Raw genomic sequence first — 13,866 nt, 5'->3', positions numbered from 1 at the left:
GTTTGCTGGCTTCTTATTGACGCTCAACTTAGGGACCGTGCGGTTTTTCTCTTTTTCGCGTTTTTTTAAGGGATCGTGTTACTTTTGTGTCTATATTCAGACTAAAATAATAATAAAAAATGTTTAAATGCAAATAACACTGATATATCAGCGAAAATGGTCTGTAAAAATATAAAGGTACATAAATATAATTAGGCTACATTATTCTTTAATTATTGTACATGTCATCAGCTCAATTTAGGGATCATGTGGTTTTTCACTTATTCACACTTATTAGAGATCCTGTTTGTATTTTTTATGTTTTCATAAAAGAATAATAAACTATTTTGAAAGGTAAATAACAAATAATGATAACACATAAATTACTGTAAAACTATAATTAGGCCAACATTATTCTTTAATGATTGTAATTAACATCATTTGGATGTATTCAATGCATGTATTTAAAAATAAATAAATATTATTACAAATTATAATTTCACAAGGTAACCAGAGATTATGCACCAGCTTGGATCCAGCCTCTTATAAAGACACAGGTGACCCAGCAACTTTGAATAGATGACACCTAACCCTGCAAGGACTCCAGAACATCAAACATGAATGATTATACAAAATTATCATTTTATAATTGCTTTAACATACACATTCATTTTGCTTGTATATATATATGGTATTTTTTAAATATACTCTAAAAAATGCTGGGTTGCTTTAACCCTATTTTGGGTCAAATATGGACAAACTCAAACATTGGGTTAAAAATGTCATTTAAAAATGTAACCCAATGGCTGCATGGGTTTGTCCATATTTGACCCAAAAATGGGTTAAAACCACCCAGCATTTTTTGAGTGTACTATAATTTGTGGTAGCTATCTTATAACTGTACTTTACATTTTACATCTCATTAAATCCTATTGTGGTTTTGTAATACAGAAACCTGCATTTTCTGTAAATTTGCCTTGATATGATATGTATTGTGAAAAGGGTTTTACAAATGACTGTATGAATTAAATTGCATTGACTTGAAAGTGCCATTGCATGGTTACTGTACATTAGAAAGATATGGACCTAATTTGACAATACAGAAGAGTTATCACATTGTTGGCCTATTTGGTTTCACTGATGCTTTATACCCTGTATCTGCTTGAATATAATCATGCACAATTTCACGTTTTACTGTATAAAAAGCCAGTGCATTGTTGGCTCAATTGGGGGCTCTATATCTTAGGTGTATTGTGATGGTGCGTAAAAAGTTGCACTGGGGCCTTATACACATTGTTCTTGACTGTCACCATGCACAAAATGAGACATTTTTACTGTCGCATCTTGAAGTTATGCTCCCATGAATTTGACAGATGTGACTAGTTATGGGGAAGTTGCAGTTTTGGTTTCAATTTCATTTTCTGCCCATTTCGCAGCGTTGTTTCTGGTAGCCTCAGAGGGTGCGTTAAATTGGACATTTTCCCATTAGAGTAGAGCTACTACTCTGACGAAATCCTCAATTTGAGCAGTTTTTACTGTAGAATTTTTTTTAATTAATATTTTTAAATTTGCACTTTAGACAGTGCACAATAATCCGCCTAATGCATTTTCTGCCCATTTCGTGGCGCTGTTTCTCGGCCACCTCAGAGGGTGCGTTAAATTTGACAGTGTCCCATTAGACTAGAGCTACTACTCTGATGAAATCCTCAATTTGAGCAGTTTTTACTGTAGAGTTTTTTTTTATTAATTTTTTAATTTTGTACTTTAGACAGTGCACAATAAGCCGCCTAATGCATTTTCTGCCCATTTCGTGGCGCTGTTTCTCGGCCGCCTCAGAGGGTGCGTTAAATTTGACATAGTCCCATTAGAGTAGAGCGACTACTCTAACGAAATCCAAATTTTGAGCAGTTTTTACTGTAGAGTTTTTTTAAAATTAATTTTTAAATTTTGCTTTTTACATTGCACAGTAAGCCATGCATTTTCTGCCCATTTCGTGGCTGGCGCTGTTTCTCGGCCGCCTCAGAGGGTGCGTTAAATTTGACATTGTCCCATTAGACTAGAGCTCCTACTCTGACGAAATCCACAATTTGAGCAGTTTTTACTGTAGAATCTTTTTTTTTTATGAATGTTTTAATTTTGCACTTTAGACTGTGCACAATAAGCCGCCTAATGCATTTTCTGCCCATTTCGTGGCGCTTTTTCTCGGCCGCCTCAGAGGGTGCGTTAAATTTGACATAGTTCCATTAGAGTAGAGCTACTACTCTAACGAAATCCAAATTTTGAGCAGTTTTTACTGTAGAGTTTTTTTTTAAATTAATTTTTAAATTTTGCTTTTTACATTGCACAGTAAGCCATACATTTTCTGCCCAGTTTGCGGCGCTGTTTCTCAGCCGCCTCAGAGGGTGCGTTAAATTTGACATTGTCCCATTAGACTAGAGCTCCTACTCTGACGAAATCCACAACTTGAGCAGTTTTTACTGTAGAATTTTTTTTTTATGAATGTTTTAATTTTGCACTTTAGACAGTGCACAATAAGCCGCCTAATGCATTTTCTGCCCATTTCGTGGCGCTGTTTCTCGGCCATCTCAGAGGGTGCGTTAAATTTGACATAGTCCCATTAGAGTAGAGCTACTACTCTAACGAAATCCAAAATTTGAGCAGTTTTTACTGTGGAGTTTTTTTTAAATTAATTTTTAAATTTTGCTTTTTACATTGCACAGTAAGCCATACATTTTCTGCCCAGTTTGCGGCGCTGTTTCTCGGCCGCCTCAGAGGGTGCGTTAAATTTGACATTGTCCCATTAGACTAGAGCTGCTACTCTGACGAAATCCACAATTTGAGCAGTTTTTACTGTAGAATCTTTTTTTTTTATGAATGTTTTAATTTTGCACTTTAGACAGTGCACAATAAGCCGCCTAATGCATTTTCTGCCGATTTCGTGGCGCTGTTTCTCGGCCGCCTCAGAGGGTGCGTTAAATTCGTCATTGTCCCATTAGACTACAGCTCCTACTCTAACGAAATCCACAATTTGAGCAGTTTTTACTGTAGAAATTTGTTTTTATGAAGTTTTGAATTTTGTACTTTAGACAGTGCACAATAAGCCGCCTAATGCATTTCTGCCCATTTCGTGGCGCTGTTTCTCGGCCGCCTCAGAGGGTGCGTTAAATTTGACATTGTTCCATTAGACTAGAGCTCCTACTCTGATGAAATCCTCAATTTGAGCAGTTTTTACTGTAGAAATTTGTTTTTATGAATGTTTTAATTTTGCACTTTAGACAGTGCACAATAAGCCGCCTAATGCATTTTCTGCCCATTTCGTGGCGCTGTTTCTCGGCCATCTCAGAGGGTGCGTTAAATTTGACATAGTCCCATTAGAGTAGAGCTACTACTCTAACGAAATCCAAAATTTGAGCAGTTTTTACTGTGGAGTTTTTTTTAAATTAATTTTTAAATTTTGCTTTTTACATTGCACAGTAAGCCATACATTTTCTGCCCAGTTTGCGGCGCTGTTTCTCGGCCGCCTCAGAGGGTGCGTTAAATTTGACATTGTCCCATTAGACTAGAGCTGCTACTCTGACGAAATCCACAATTTGAGCAGTTTTTACTGTAGAATCTTTTTTTTTCTGAATGTTTTAATTTTGCACTTTAGACAGTGCACAATAAGCCGCCTAATGCATTTTCTGCCGATTTCGTGGCGCTGTTTCTCGGCCGCCTCAGAGGGTGCGTTAAATTCGTCATTGTCCCATTAGACTACAGCTCCTACTCTAACGAAATCCTCAATTTGAGCAGTTTTTACTGTAGAAATTTGTTTTTATGAAGTTTTGAATTTTGCACTTTAGACAGTGCACAATAAGCCGCCTAATGCATTTTCTGGCCATTTCGTTGTGCTGTTTCTCGGCCGCCTCAGAGGGTGCGTTAAATTTGACAATGTCCCATTAGACTAGAACTACTACTCTGATGAAATCCACAATTTGAGCAGTTTTTACTGTAGAGTTTTTTTTTAATGAATTTTTTAATTTTGTACTTTAGACAGTGCACAATAAGCCGCCTAATGCATTTTCTGCCCATTTCGTGGCGCTGTTTCTCGGCTGCCTCAGAGGGTGCGTTAAATTTGACATTGTCATATTAGAGTAGAGCTCCTACTCTAACGAAATCCACATTTTGAGCAGTTTTTACTGTAGAAGTTTTTTTAAATTAATTTTTGAATTTTGCACTTTAGACAGTGCACAATAAGCGCCTAATGCATTTTCTGCCCATTTCGTGGCGCTGTTTCTCGGACGCCTCAGAGGGTGCGTTAAATTTGACATTGTCCCATTAGAGTAGAGCTCCTACTCTGATGAAATCCACAATTTGAGCAGTTTTTACTGTAGAAATTTGTTTTTATGAAGTTTTGAATTTTGTACTTTAGACAGTGCACAATAAGCCGCCTAATGCATTTCTGCCCATTTCGTGGCGCTGTTTCTCGGCCGCCTCAGAGGGTGCGTTAAATTTGACAGTGTCCCATTAGACTAGAACTACTACTCTGATGAAATCCACAATTTGAGCAGTTTTTACTGTAGAGTTTTTTTTAATGAATTTTTTAATTTTGTACTTTAGACAGTGCACAATAAGCCGCCTAATGCATTTTCTGCCCATTTCGTGGCGCTGTTTCTCGGCTGCCTCAGAGGGTGCGTTAAATTTGACATTGTCCTATTAGAGTAGAGCTCCTACTCTAACGAAATCCACATTTTGAGCAGTTTTTACTGTAGAAGTTTTTTTTAATTAATTTTTGAATTTTGCCCTTTAGACAGTGCACAATAAGCCGCCTAATGCATTTTCTGCCCATTTCGTGGCGCTGTTTCTCGGCCACCTCAGAGGGTGCGTTAAATTTGACATTGTCCTATTAGAGTAGAGCTCCTACTCTAACGAAATCCACATTTTGAGCAGTTTATAATTAATTAAAAAAAACTTCTACAGTAAAAACTACTCAAAATGTGGATTTCGTTAGAGTAGGAGCTCTACTCTAATAAAACAATGTCAAATTTAACGCACCCTCTGAGGCGGCCGAGAAACAGCGCCACGAAATGGGCAGAAAATGCATTAGGCGGCTTATTGTGCACTGTCTAAAGTGCAAAATTCAAAAATTAATTAAAAAAAACTTCTACAGTAAAAACTGCTCAAAATGTGGATTTCGTTAGAGTAGGAGCTCTACTCTAATAGGACAATGTCAAATTTAACGCACCCTCTGAGGCGGCCGAGAAACAGCGCCACGAAATGGGCAGAAAATGCATTAGGCGGCTTATTGTGCACTGTCTAAAGTGCAAAATTAAAACATTCATAAAAAAAAAATTCTACGGTAAAAACTGCTCAAGTTGTGGATTTCGTCAGAGTAGGAGCTCTAGTCTAATGGGACAGTGTCAAATTTAACGCACCCTCTGAGGCGGCCGAGAAACAGCGCCGCAAACTGGGCAGAAAATGTATGGCTTACTGTGCAATGTAAAAAGCAAAATTTAAAAATTAATTTAAAAAAAAAACTCTACAGTAAAAACTGCTCAAAATTTGGATTTCGTTAGAGTAGTAGCTCTACTCTAATGGGACTATGTCAAATTTAACGCACCCTCTGAGGCGGCCGAGAAACAGCGCCACGAAATGGGCAGAAAATGCATTAGGCGGCTTATTGTGCACTGTCTAAAGTGCAAAATTAAAACATTCATAAAAAAAAGATTCTACAGTAAAAACTGCTCAAATTGTGGATTTCGTCAGAGTAGGAGCTCTAGTCTAATGGGACAATGTCAAATTTAACGCACCCTCTGAGGCGGCCGAGAAACAGCGCCACGAAATGGGCAGAAAATGCATTAGGCGGCTTATTGTGCACTGTCTAAAGTGCAAAATTCAAAACTTCATAAAAACAAATTTCTACAGTAAAAACTGCTCAAATTGAGGATTTCATCAGAGTAGGAGCTCTAGTCTAATGGGACAATGTCAAATTTAACGCACCCTCTGAGGCGGCCGAGAAACAGCGCCACGAAATGGGCAGAAATGCATTAGGCGGCTTATTGTGCACTGTCTAAAGTACAAAATTCAAAACTTCATAAAAACAAATTTCTACAGTAAAAACTGCTCAAATTGAGGATTTCATCAGAGTAGGAGCTCTAGTCTAATGGGACAATGTCAAATTTAACGCACCCTCTGAGGCGGCCGAGAAACAGCGCCACGAAATGGGCAGAAAATGCATTAGGCGGCTTATTGTGCACTGTCTAAAGTGCAAAATTAAAACATTCAGAGAAAAAAAAAGATTCTACAGTAAAAACTGCTCAAATTGTGGATTTCGTCAGAGTAGCAGCTCTAGTCTAATGGGACAATGTCTAATTTAACGCACCCTCTGAGGCGGCCGAGAAACAGCGCCGCAAACTGGGCAGAAAATGTATGGCTTACTGTGCAATGTAAAAAGCAAAATTTAAAAATTAATTTAAAAAAAAACTCTACAGTAAAAACTGCTCAAAATTTGGATTTCGTTAGAGTAGTAGCTCTACTCTAATGGGACCATGTCAAATTTAACGCACCCTCTGAGGCGGCCGAGAAACAGCGCCACGAAATGGGCAGAAAATGCATTAGGCGGCTTATTGTGCACTGTCTAAAGTGCAAAATTAAAACATTCATAAAAGAAAGATTCTACAGTAAAAACTGCTCAAATTGTGGATTTCGTCAGAGTAGGAGCTCTAGTCTAATGGGACAATGTCAAATTTAACGCACCCTCTGAGGCGGCCGAGAAACAGCGCCACGAAATGGGCAGAAAATGCATTAGGCGGCTTATTGTGCACTGTCTAAAGTGCAAAATTCAAAACTTCATAAAAACAAATTTCTACAGTAAAAACTGCTCAAATTGAGGATTTCATCAGAGTAGGAGCTCTAGTCTAATGGGACAATGTCAAATTTAACGCACCCTCTGAGGCGGCCGAGAAACAGCGCCACGAAATGGGCAGAAATGCATTAGGCGGCTTATTGTGCACTGTCTAAAGTACAAAATTCAAAACTTCATAAAAACAAATTTCTACAGTAAAAACTGCTCAAATTGTGGATTTCATCAGAGTAGGAGCTCTACTCTAATAGGACAATGTCAAATTTAACGCACCCTCTGAGGTGGCCGAGAAACAGCGCCACGAAATGGGCAGAAAATGCATTAGGCGGCTTATTGTGCACTGTCTAAAGTACAAAATTCAAAACTTCATAAAAACAAATTTCTACAGTAAAAACTGCTCAAATTGTGGATTTCGTTAGAGTAGGAGCTGTAGTCTAATGGGACAATGACGAATTTAACGCACCCTCTGAGGCGGCCGAGAAACAGCGCCACGAAATCGGCAGAAAATGCATTAGGCGGCTTATTGTGCACTGTCTAAAGTGCAAAATTCAAAAATTAATTAAAAAAAACTTCTAAAGTAAAAACTGCTCAAAATGTGGATTTCGTTAGAGTAGTAGCTCTAGTCTAATGGGACAATGTCAAATTTAACGCACCCTCTGAGGCGGCCGAGAAACAGCGCCGCAAACTGGGCAGAAAATGTATGGCTTACTGTGCAATGTAAAAAGCAAAATTTAAAAATTAATTTAAAAAAAACTCTACAGTAAAAACTGCTCAAAATGTGGATTTCGTTAGAGTAGGAGCTCTACTCTAATAGGACAATGTCAAATTTAACGCACCCTCTGAGGTGGCCGAGAAACAGCGCCACGAAATGGGCAGAAAATGCATTAGGCGGCTTATTGTGCACTGTCTAAAGTGCAAAATTCAAAAATTAATTAAAAAAACTTCTAAAGTAAAAACTGCTCAAAATGTGGATTTCGTTAGAGTAGTAGCTCTAGTCTAATGGGACAATGTCAAATTTAACGCACCCTCTGAGGCGGCCGAGAAACAGCGCCGCAAACTGGGCAGAAAATGTATGGCTTACTGTGCAATGTAAAAAGCAAAATTTAAAAATTAATTAAAAAAAAACTCTACAGTAAAAACTGCTCAAAATTTGGATTTCGTTAGAGTAGTAGCTCTACTCTAATGGGACTATGTCAAATTTAACGCACCCTCTGAGGCGGCCGAGAAACAGCGCCACGAAATGGGCAGAAAATGCATTAGGCGGCTTATTGTGCACTGTCTAAAGTGCAAAATTAAAACATTCATAAAAAAAAATTCTACAGTAAAAACTGCTCAAATTGTGGATTTCGTCAGAGTAGGAGCTCTAGTCTAATGGGACAATGTCAAATTTAACGCACCCTCTGAGGCGGCTGAGAAACAGCGCCGCAAACTGGGCAGAAAATGTATGGCTTACTGTGCAATGTAAAAAGCAAAATTTAAAAATTAATTTAAAAAAAACTCTACAGTAAAAACTGCTCAAAATTTGGATTTCGTTAGAGTAGTAGCTGTACTCTAATGGGACTATGTCAAATTTAACGCACCCTCTGAGGCGGCCGAGAAACAGCGCCACGAAGTGGGCAGAAAATGCATTAGGCGGCTTATTGTGCACTGTCTAAAGTACAAAATTAAAAAATTAATAAAAAAAAAACTCTACAGTAAAAACTGCTCAAATTGTGGATTTCATCAGAGTAGGAGCTCTAGTCTATTGGGACACTGTAAAATTTAACGCACCCTCTGAGGTGGCCGAGAAACAGCGCCACGAAATGGGCAGAAAATGCATTAGGCGGATTATTGTGCACTGTCTAAAGTGCAAAATTAAAAAAATTCATTAAAAAAAATTCTACAGTAAAAACTGCTCAAATTGAGGATTTCGTCAGAGTAGTAGCTCTACTCTAATGGGACAATGTCCAATTTAACGCACCCTCTGAGGCGGCCAAGAAACAACGCTGCGAAATGGGCAGAAAATGAAATTGAAACCAAAACTGCAACTTCCCCATAACTAGTCACGTCTGTCAACTTCATGGGAGCATAACTTCAAGATGCGACAGTAAAAATGTCTCATTTTGTGCATGGTGACAGTCAAGGACAATGTGTATAAGGCCCCAGTGCAACTTTTTACGCACCATCACAATACACCTAAGATATAGAGCCCCCAATTGAGCCAACAATGCAATGGCTTTTTATACAGTAAAAACATCTGAAATTGTGCATGCATATATTCAAGCACAGATACAGGGTATAAAGCATCAGTGAAACCCAGTAGGTCAACAATGTGATAACTCTTATGTATTGTCAGATTGGGTCCATATCTTTCTATTGTACAGTAACCATGCAATGGCACTTTCAATTTAATGCAATTCAATTTAATTCATACATTCATTTGTATAACCCTTTTCACAATCATTTAAGGTAGCTTTACATAAAATGCAGGTTTCTGTGTTACAAAACAATAGGATTTAATGAGATGTAAAATGTAAAGTACAGTTAAAAAATACCACAAATTGTAGTATTTAAAAAATATCATATATATATATATATATATACAAGCAAAATGAATGTGTATGTTAAAGCATTTATAAAATGATAATTTTGTATAATCATTCATGTTTGATGTTCTGGAGTCCTTGCAGGGTTAGGTGTCATCTATTCAAAGTTGCTGGGTCACCTGGGTCTTCATAAGAGGCTGGATCCAAGCTGGTGCATAATCTCTGGTTACCCTGTGTAATTATAATTTGTAATAATATTTATTTATTTTTAAATACATGCATTGAATACATCCAAATGATGTTAATTGCAAACATTAAAGAATAATGTTGGCCTAATTATAGTTTTACAGTAATTTATGTGTTATTATTATTTGTTATTTACCTTTCAAAATAGTTTATTATTCTTTTATGAAAACATAAAAAATACAAACAGGATCTCTAATAAGTGTGAATAAGTGAAAAACCACATGATCCCTAAATTGAGCTGATGACATGTACAATAATTAAAGAATAATGTAGCCTAATTATATTTATGTGCCTTTATATTTTTACAGTACATTTTCGCTGATATATCAGTGTTATTTGCATTTAAACATTTGTATTATTATTTTATTCTGAATATAGACACAACACGATCCCTTTAAAAACGCGAAAAAGAGAAAAACCGCACGGTCCCTAAGTTGAGCGTCAATAAGAAGCCAGCAAACGCGGCAGTTCGCGTCATTTAAGGTGGAACGGATAGCGTCAATAAGAAGCTGCGAATAAGAAGCTGGATTCAGCCTCGTTAAAATGCAGGTTGCACACTGGAGCGATAGGCGAGATTAACTACCTAGGCTACACGAAATAATCTAAATAACTATATAAATGCTATGCTAACTAGATGCTAATATGTATCTATCCTGATCGTTTTCAATACTCTTAATTCCAACTCCTGACTCGCTACAGTAGTTTTTTGACGGAACGGAACCGGATGCCTTTATACCAGGGGCTGCCAAGGGCGTGGTGAGCTCGCACCAAGGGCGTGACAGAATGACGTCAGAGAGTATTCTAGTCAGAGAGCATAGATATGTCAGAGAGTAGCCTACCCCTACTGCACGAGATTTCCGTTTAACCTGAAGAGGGCAGCACTCAGACGTTTTTACACCATATATTTGAAAATTAAAACACTTTATACCCAAATGTCAAAAAATGTACTCGAATCAATGAACAGCATTTATGAAGCTCCATTCTTACAGATAATTAACTAAAAAAAGTTGTTTAAGTGTTTAGTTACCCTTTAAAGTGTTACCCATCAGTTTAGAGTGTATTTCAACAGTCTTGACTTGTTTGTAAGGCCAGGAAAGCGTCAACAATGACCTTTGGATTTCTGTAAACTGAGGGCCACGACTCGCACAACAAAGCCGTAATTTGCCCAGAAATTGTTTATAATAATGACTATAGAAAAATAATCAATCAAAACTTTTGTTGGTGTGAAATGAGAGCTATCGTGACTTTAGACGCAATTTACAACTGAAACGTTGTGTTTTGGCACACGTTTCGAGAAAATAAATTTCCTAGCGTGAAGTCATCTTCATCAATTACAAGCCTCTCTTGGATGAAATGCTGTAATTGTGTTTGAACTATGACTTTAAAGCATAAAAGTACAGAGAACAGAGAAATTAAAAGAAAATATTTGATTCTAAAGGAAAGCCCTTCTCAAGGTCATCTAATGACAGAAATTGAGAATATAAAGCTACAAGGAATTCGTGTGGATGTTATCAAACTAATCTCCTCTAATCTTTGGCCTCTTCACCTTTTATGACGCCGAGGCAAAAACCACAGAAAGTGGGGGAAACAGTTTGACATTTATGAAATGTGACCGTGCTTGATAGACAGTCCATTTCTGTAATGATATGTTGTGGATAAAATATGGCAATTTTTTTTTAATTTTTTTTAGTCTGCCTGTAAGTCGAGGACGTGACAACCAGAAGTGTTCATGCATTTACACTTCATTAACAGAATATCAAACTCGTTTAGCTGAAGTGTTACAGCTGAACTGCTGGATGTTTAAGCAGAAACTAAAATCTCAGGAACAGAAAGTGGGTATCTTTAGTGTTATATTCTGAATGAAAGCTACATTTTAAAACAAATTCAATGATAACAATCCAAAGACCTTCGGTTTTGATCATCTAATACAGGGGTCTCCAACACGTCGCTCGCGAGCTATCAGTAGCTCGTGGCCTGATTGGAGCAAGCTCACCAAGCGTCTTTTGCGATTTTCACATATCGCGTCTTTGGCGCGCTCAAGTTCGTTATTTCAAATGTAGGAAGCTCATAATTGAAGCGACGCGCTCATTTTTTCCAGGCGCAGATGAAAAATCCATTAAATACTAAAACTTCTTTGTCATTGTGGAGAGCGCAGTGCATGGTTGCATAGCAACGACAGACGCCAGGGGAAAATCGGACCGAATTTTACTATTAATAATGAAAGATAGGCTAATGTGCATTTGTGAACGTCAGTAATTTATCTTTTTTGACTCATTCTTTTTATAAAAATGATTTAAAGGCTGAAATATGCGAGCTTTTTATAAATCTTTTTTTGTCAAAACTTTATTTGAACTTGTAGGCTACATGTTAGTAGATAACATGTCGCAAGACACTCCTTTAAAATCTGGCCATCATTTTCAATGTTGTTATTTTGTTTATGTAAACAAAAAGTGCAAATGAATTCTAATTATATTTGTTATTTGCTGGTTATCGACATAAACCTTGGTGAATTGATTTCATTTTATTGTGTAGTAGGCCTATTAGTACTTTTTGAACAGGATTCTGTGATAACCGTGATCATTTTGGTCACTATAATCATGAAATGAAATTTTCATGACATTTCATCTCTAGTTAAGATGCACTATAAAATCAACTATAGGCCTAATTATGTGTTTTTACAGTATAATATGCAAAGTACAATTTTCTTTAAAAAAATTAATCTCTGATTCTGTTCTTTTCTCTGACATTTAAGGGTGACATATATAGGCCTACAAAAACTCTTTTAGGTCTAAAACAGTTTAGATAGTTGTTAATATGAGAGTTATGAGACATTATTTAACAGATTTAAGTATTGTATTACATGAGTAGCTCTCGGCCACTATCTTTTTTAAAAAGTAGCTCTCAAATGAAAAAAGGTTGGAGACCCCTGATCTAATATAATCAACCATCCTCCTGTGTATACTGCAGTCACCTGTTCGGACAAATGCCATCAAATAGACTCAAGAACAGTTCTACTTTGATTATAGAGTTAAATTTAACTTATCTTTCATTCTGCACACTCTCACAGATGTGTGGTATTGGGATAGATAGATAATAGTTTAATAGATAAAACATCTAGCCTATCACCAACCGCCAAGATAATTATGGGAACACCCGACATCTCCTTGAACCGAGACAGAATCATTGATTCGCTGTCAAGACATACAGAAAGGACATAAAAAGAAGTTTTTTTGCGCAGAAAATAGGTCAGATGCTTGATAACAGCATATGGAGAGAAAAATGGTTCAGTAAAAATAAATTAAAACTGATGAATGAGAATGTGAGGCATGCATGAAAACATTCAGAGACCTGAAACGATAAATCGATAGTCTCACAAAACCTTGCAACTCACCTGCAACAATATCTTTTAGAACTTCATTTCCCTTGGAAATACATACAAACATACATAGTTGGTCTCACGTCCCTTTGAATAACACGGCGAGGCGGGGTTTATGTCACCGCCGGGGGCCGATCGAGACGCTTTGGCTTCACTTTTCAGGGCTTGTGCTGTGCTTGGGTGGAATAAACACAGGGCTTAGGTGGAATAAACACAGGGCTTGGGTGAAATAAACACAGATTAAATGCAGGATCACCGCATTTCACATAATTACTTGTTTTCATAGCGCCTAATGAAAAAAATCAAATCATGATTATTTTGAAGGTTGTGCTCTAATTATTAAAATCGACTCTGAATACAAAAACACACTAAGATGTTTCATTCAGTAGTATAATATTATCTGGTTATCTTGCTCTAGCTCCGAAATCACACAATTGTTTTAATCATTTGTTCGCAAAAATATATATCATGCTAGTAGATATCTTTCACAAATCTTCAAAGTTACATAAAAAACGTTTGGCAAACATTTGCAGTGTTTTTGCGGTGCTGTACTGCATCCTAGTGGTCAAACACAAACTCGCTGCTGTAACCTATGCTTTTAAACTTTAGTTAGTGCCGAGTTAGGATCAGTGTTTACCATTGATCATACCCTTATTTTTACGTTTAAATTGATGATCCTAATTCGGTATTGTTTCCCATATTTGTTGACTATAGTTCAGCTCCCCTTTTTTCATTTCAATTTGTGTGGGGGATTACATTTCTGAATTAAATGAAATAATACTAATACTAATTTACCTAGGCTATGTAACAATAATCGTTTGAACAAAACGAACAACTTGAAATTTTTAAAAAAGAACATCTTTCTTTTAGTCAGTGACGCCCATCATATGTTACGCATTCCT

This window comes from Siphateles boraxobius, unplaced genomic scaffold (genome assembly GCF_051911475.1).
Source record: "Siphateles boraxobius isolate OS27281-9 unplaced genomic scaffold, OSU_SipBor_1 22, whole genome shotgun sequence".
Taxonomy (NCBI): domain Eukaryota; kingdom Metazoa; phylum Chordata; class Actinopteri; order Cypriniformes; family Leuciscidae; genus Siphateles; species Siphateles boraxobius.
Note: the sequence above shows the minus strand (reverse complement) of the source record.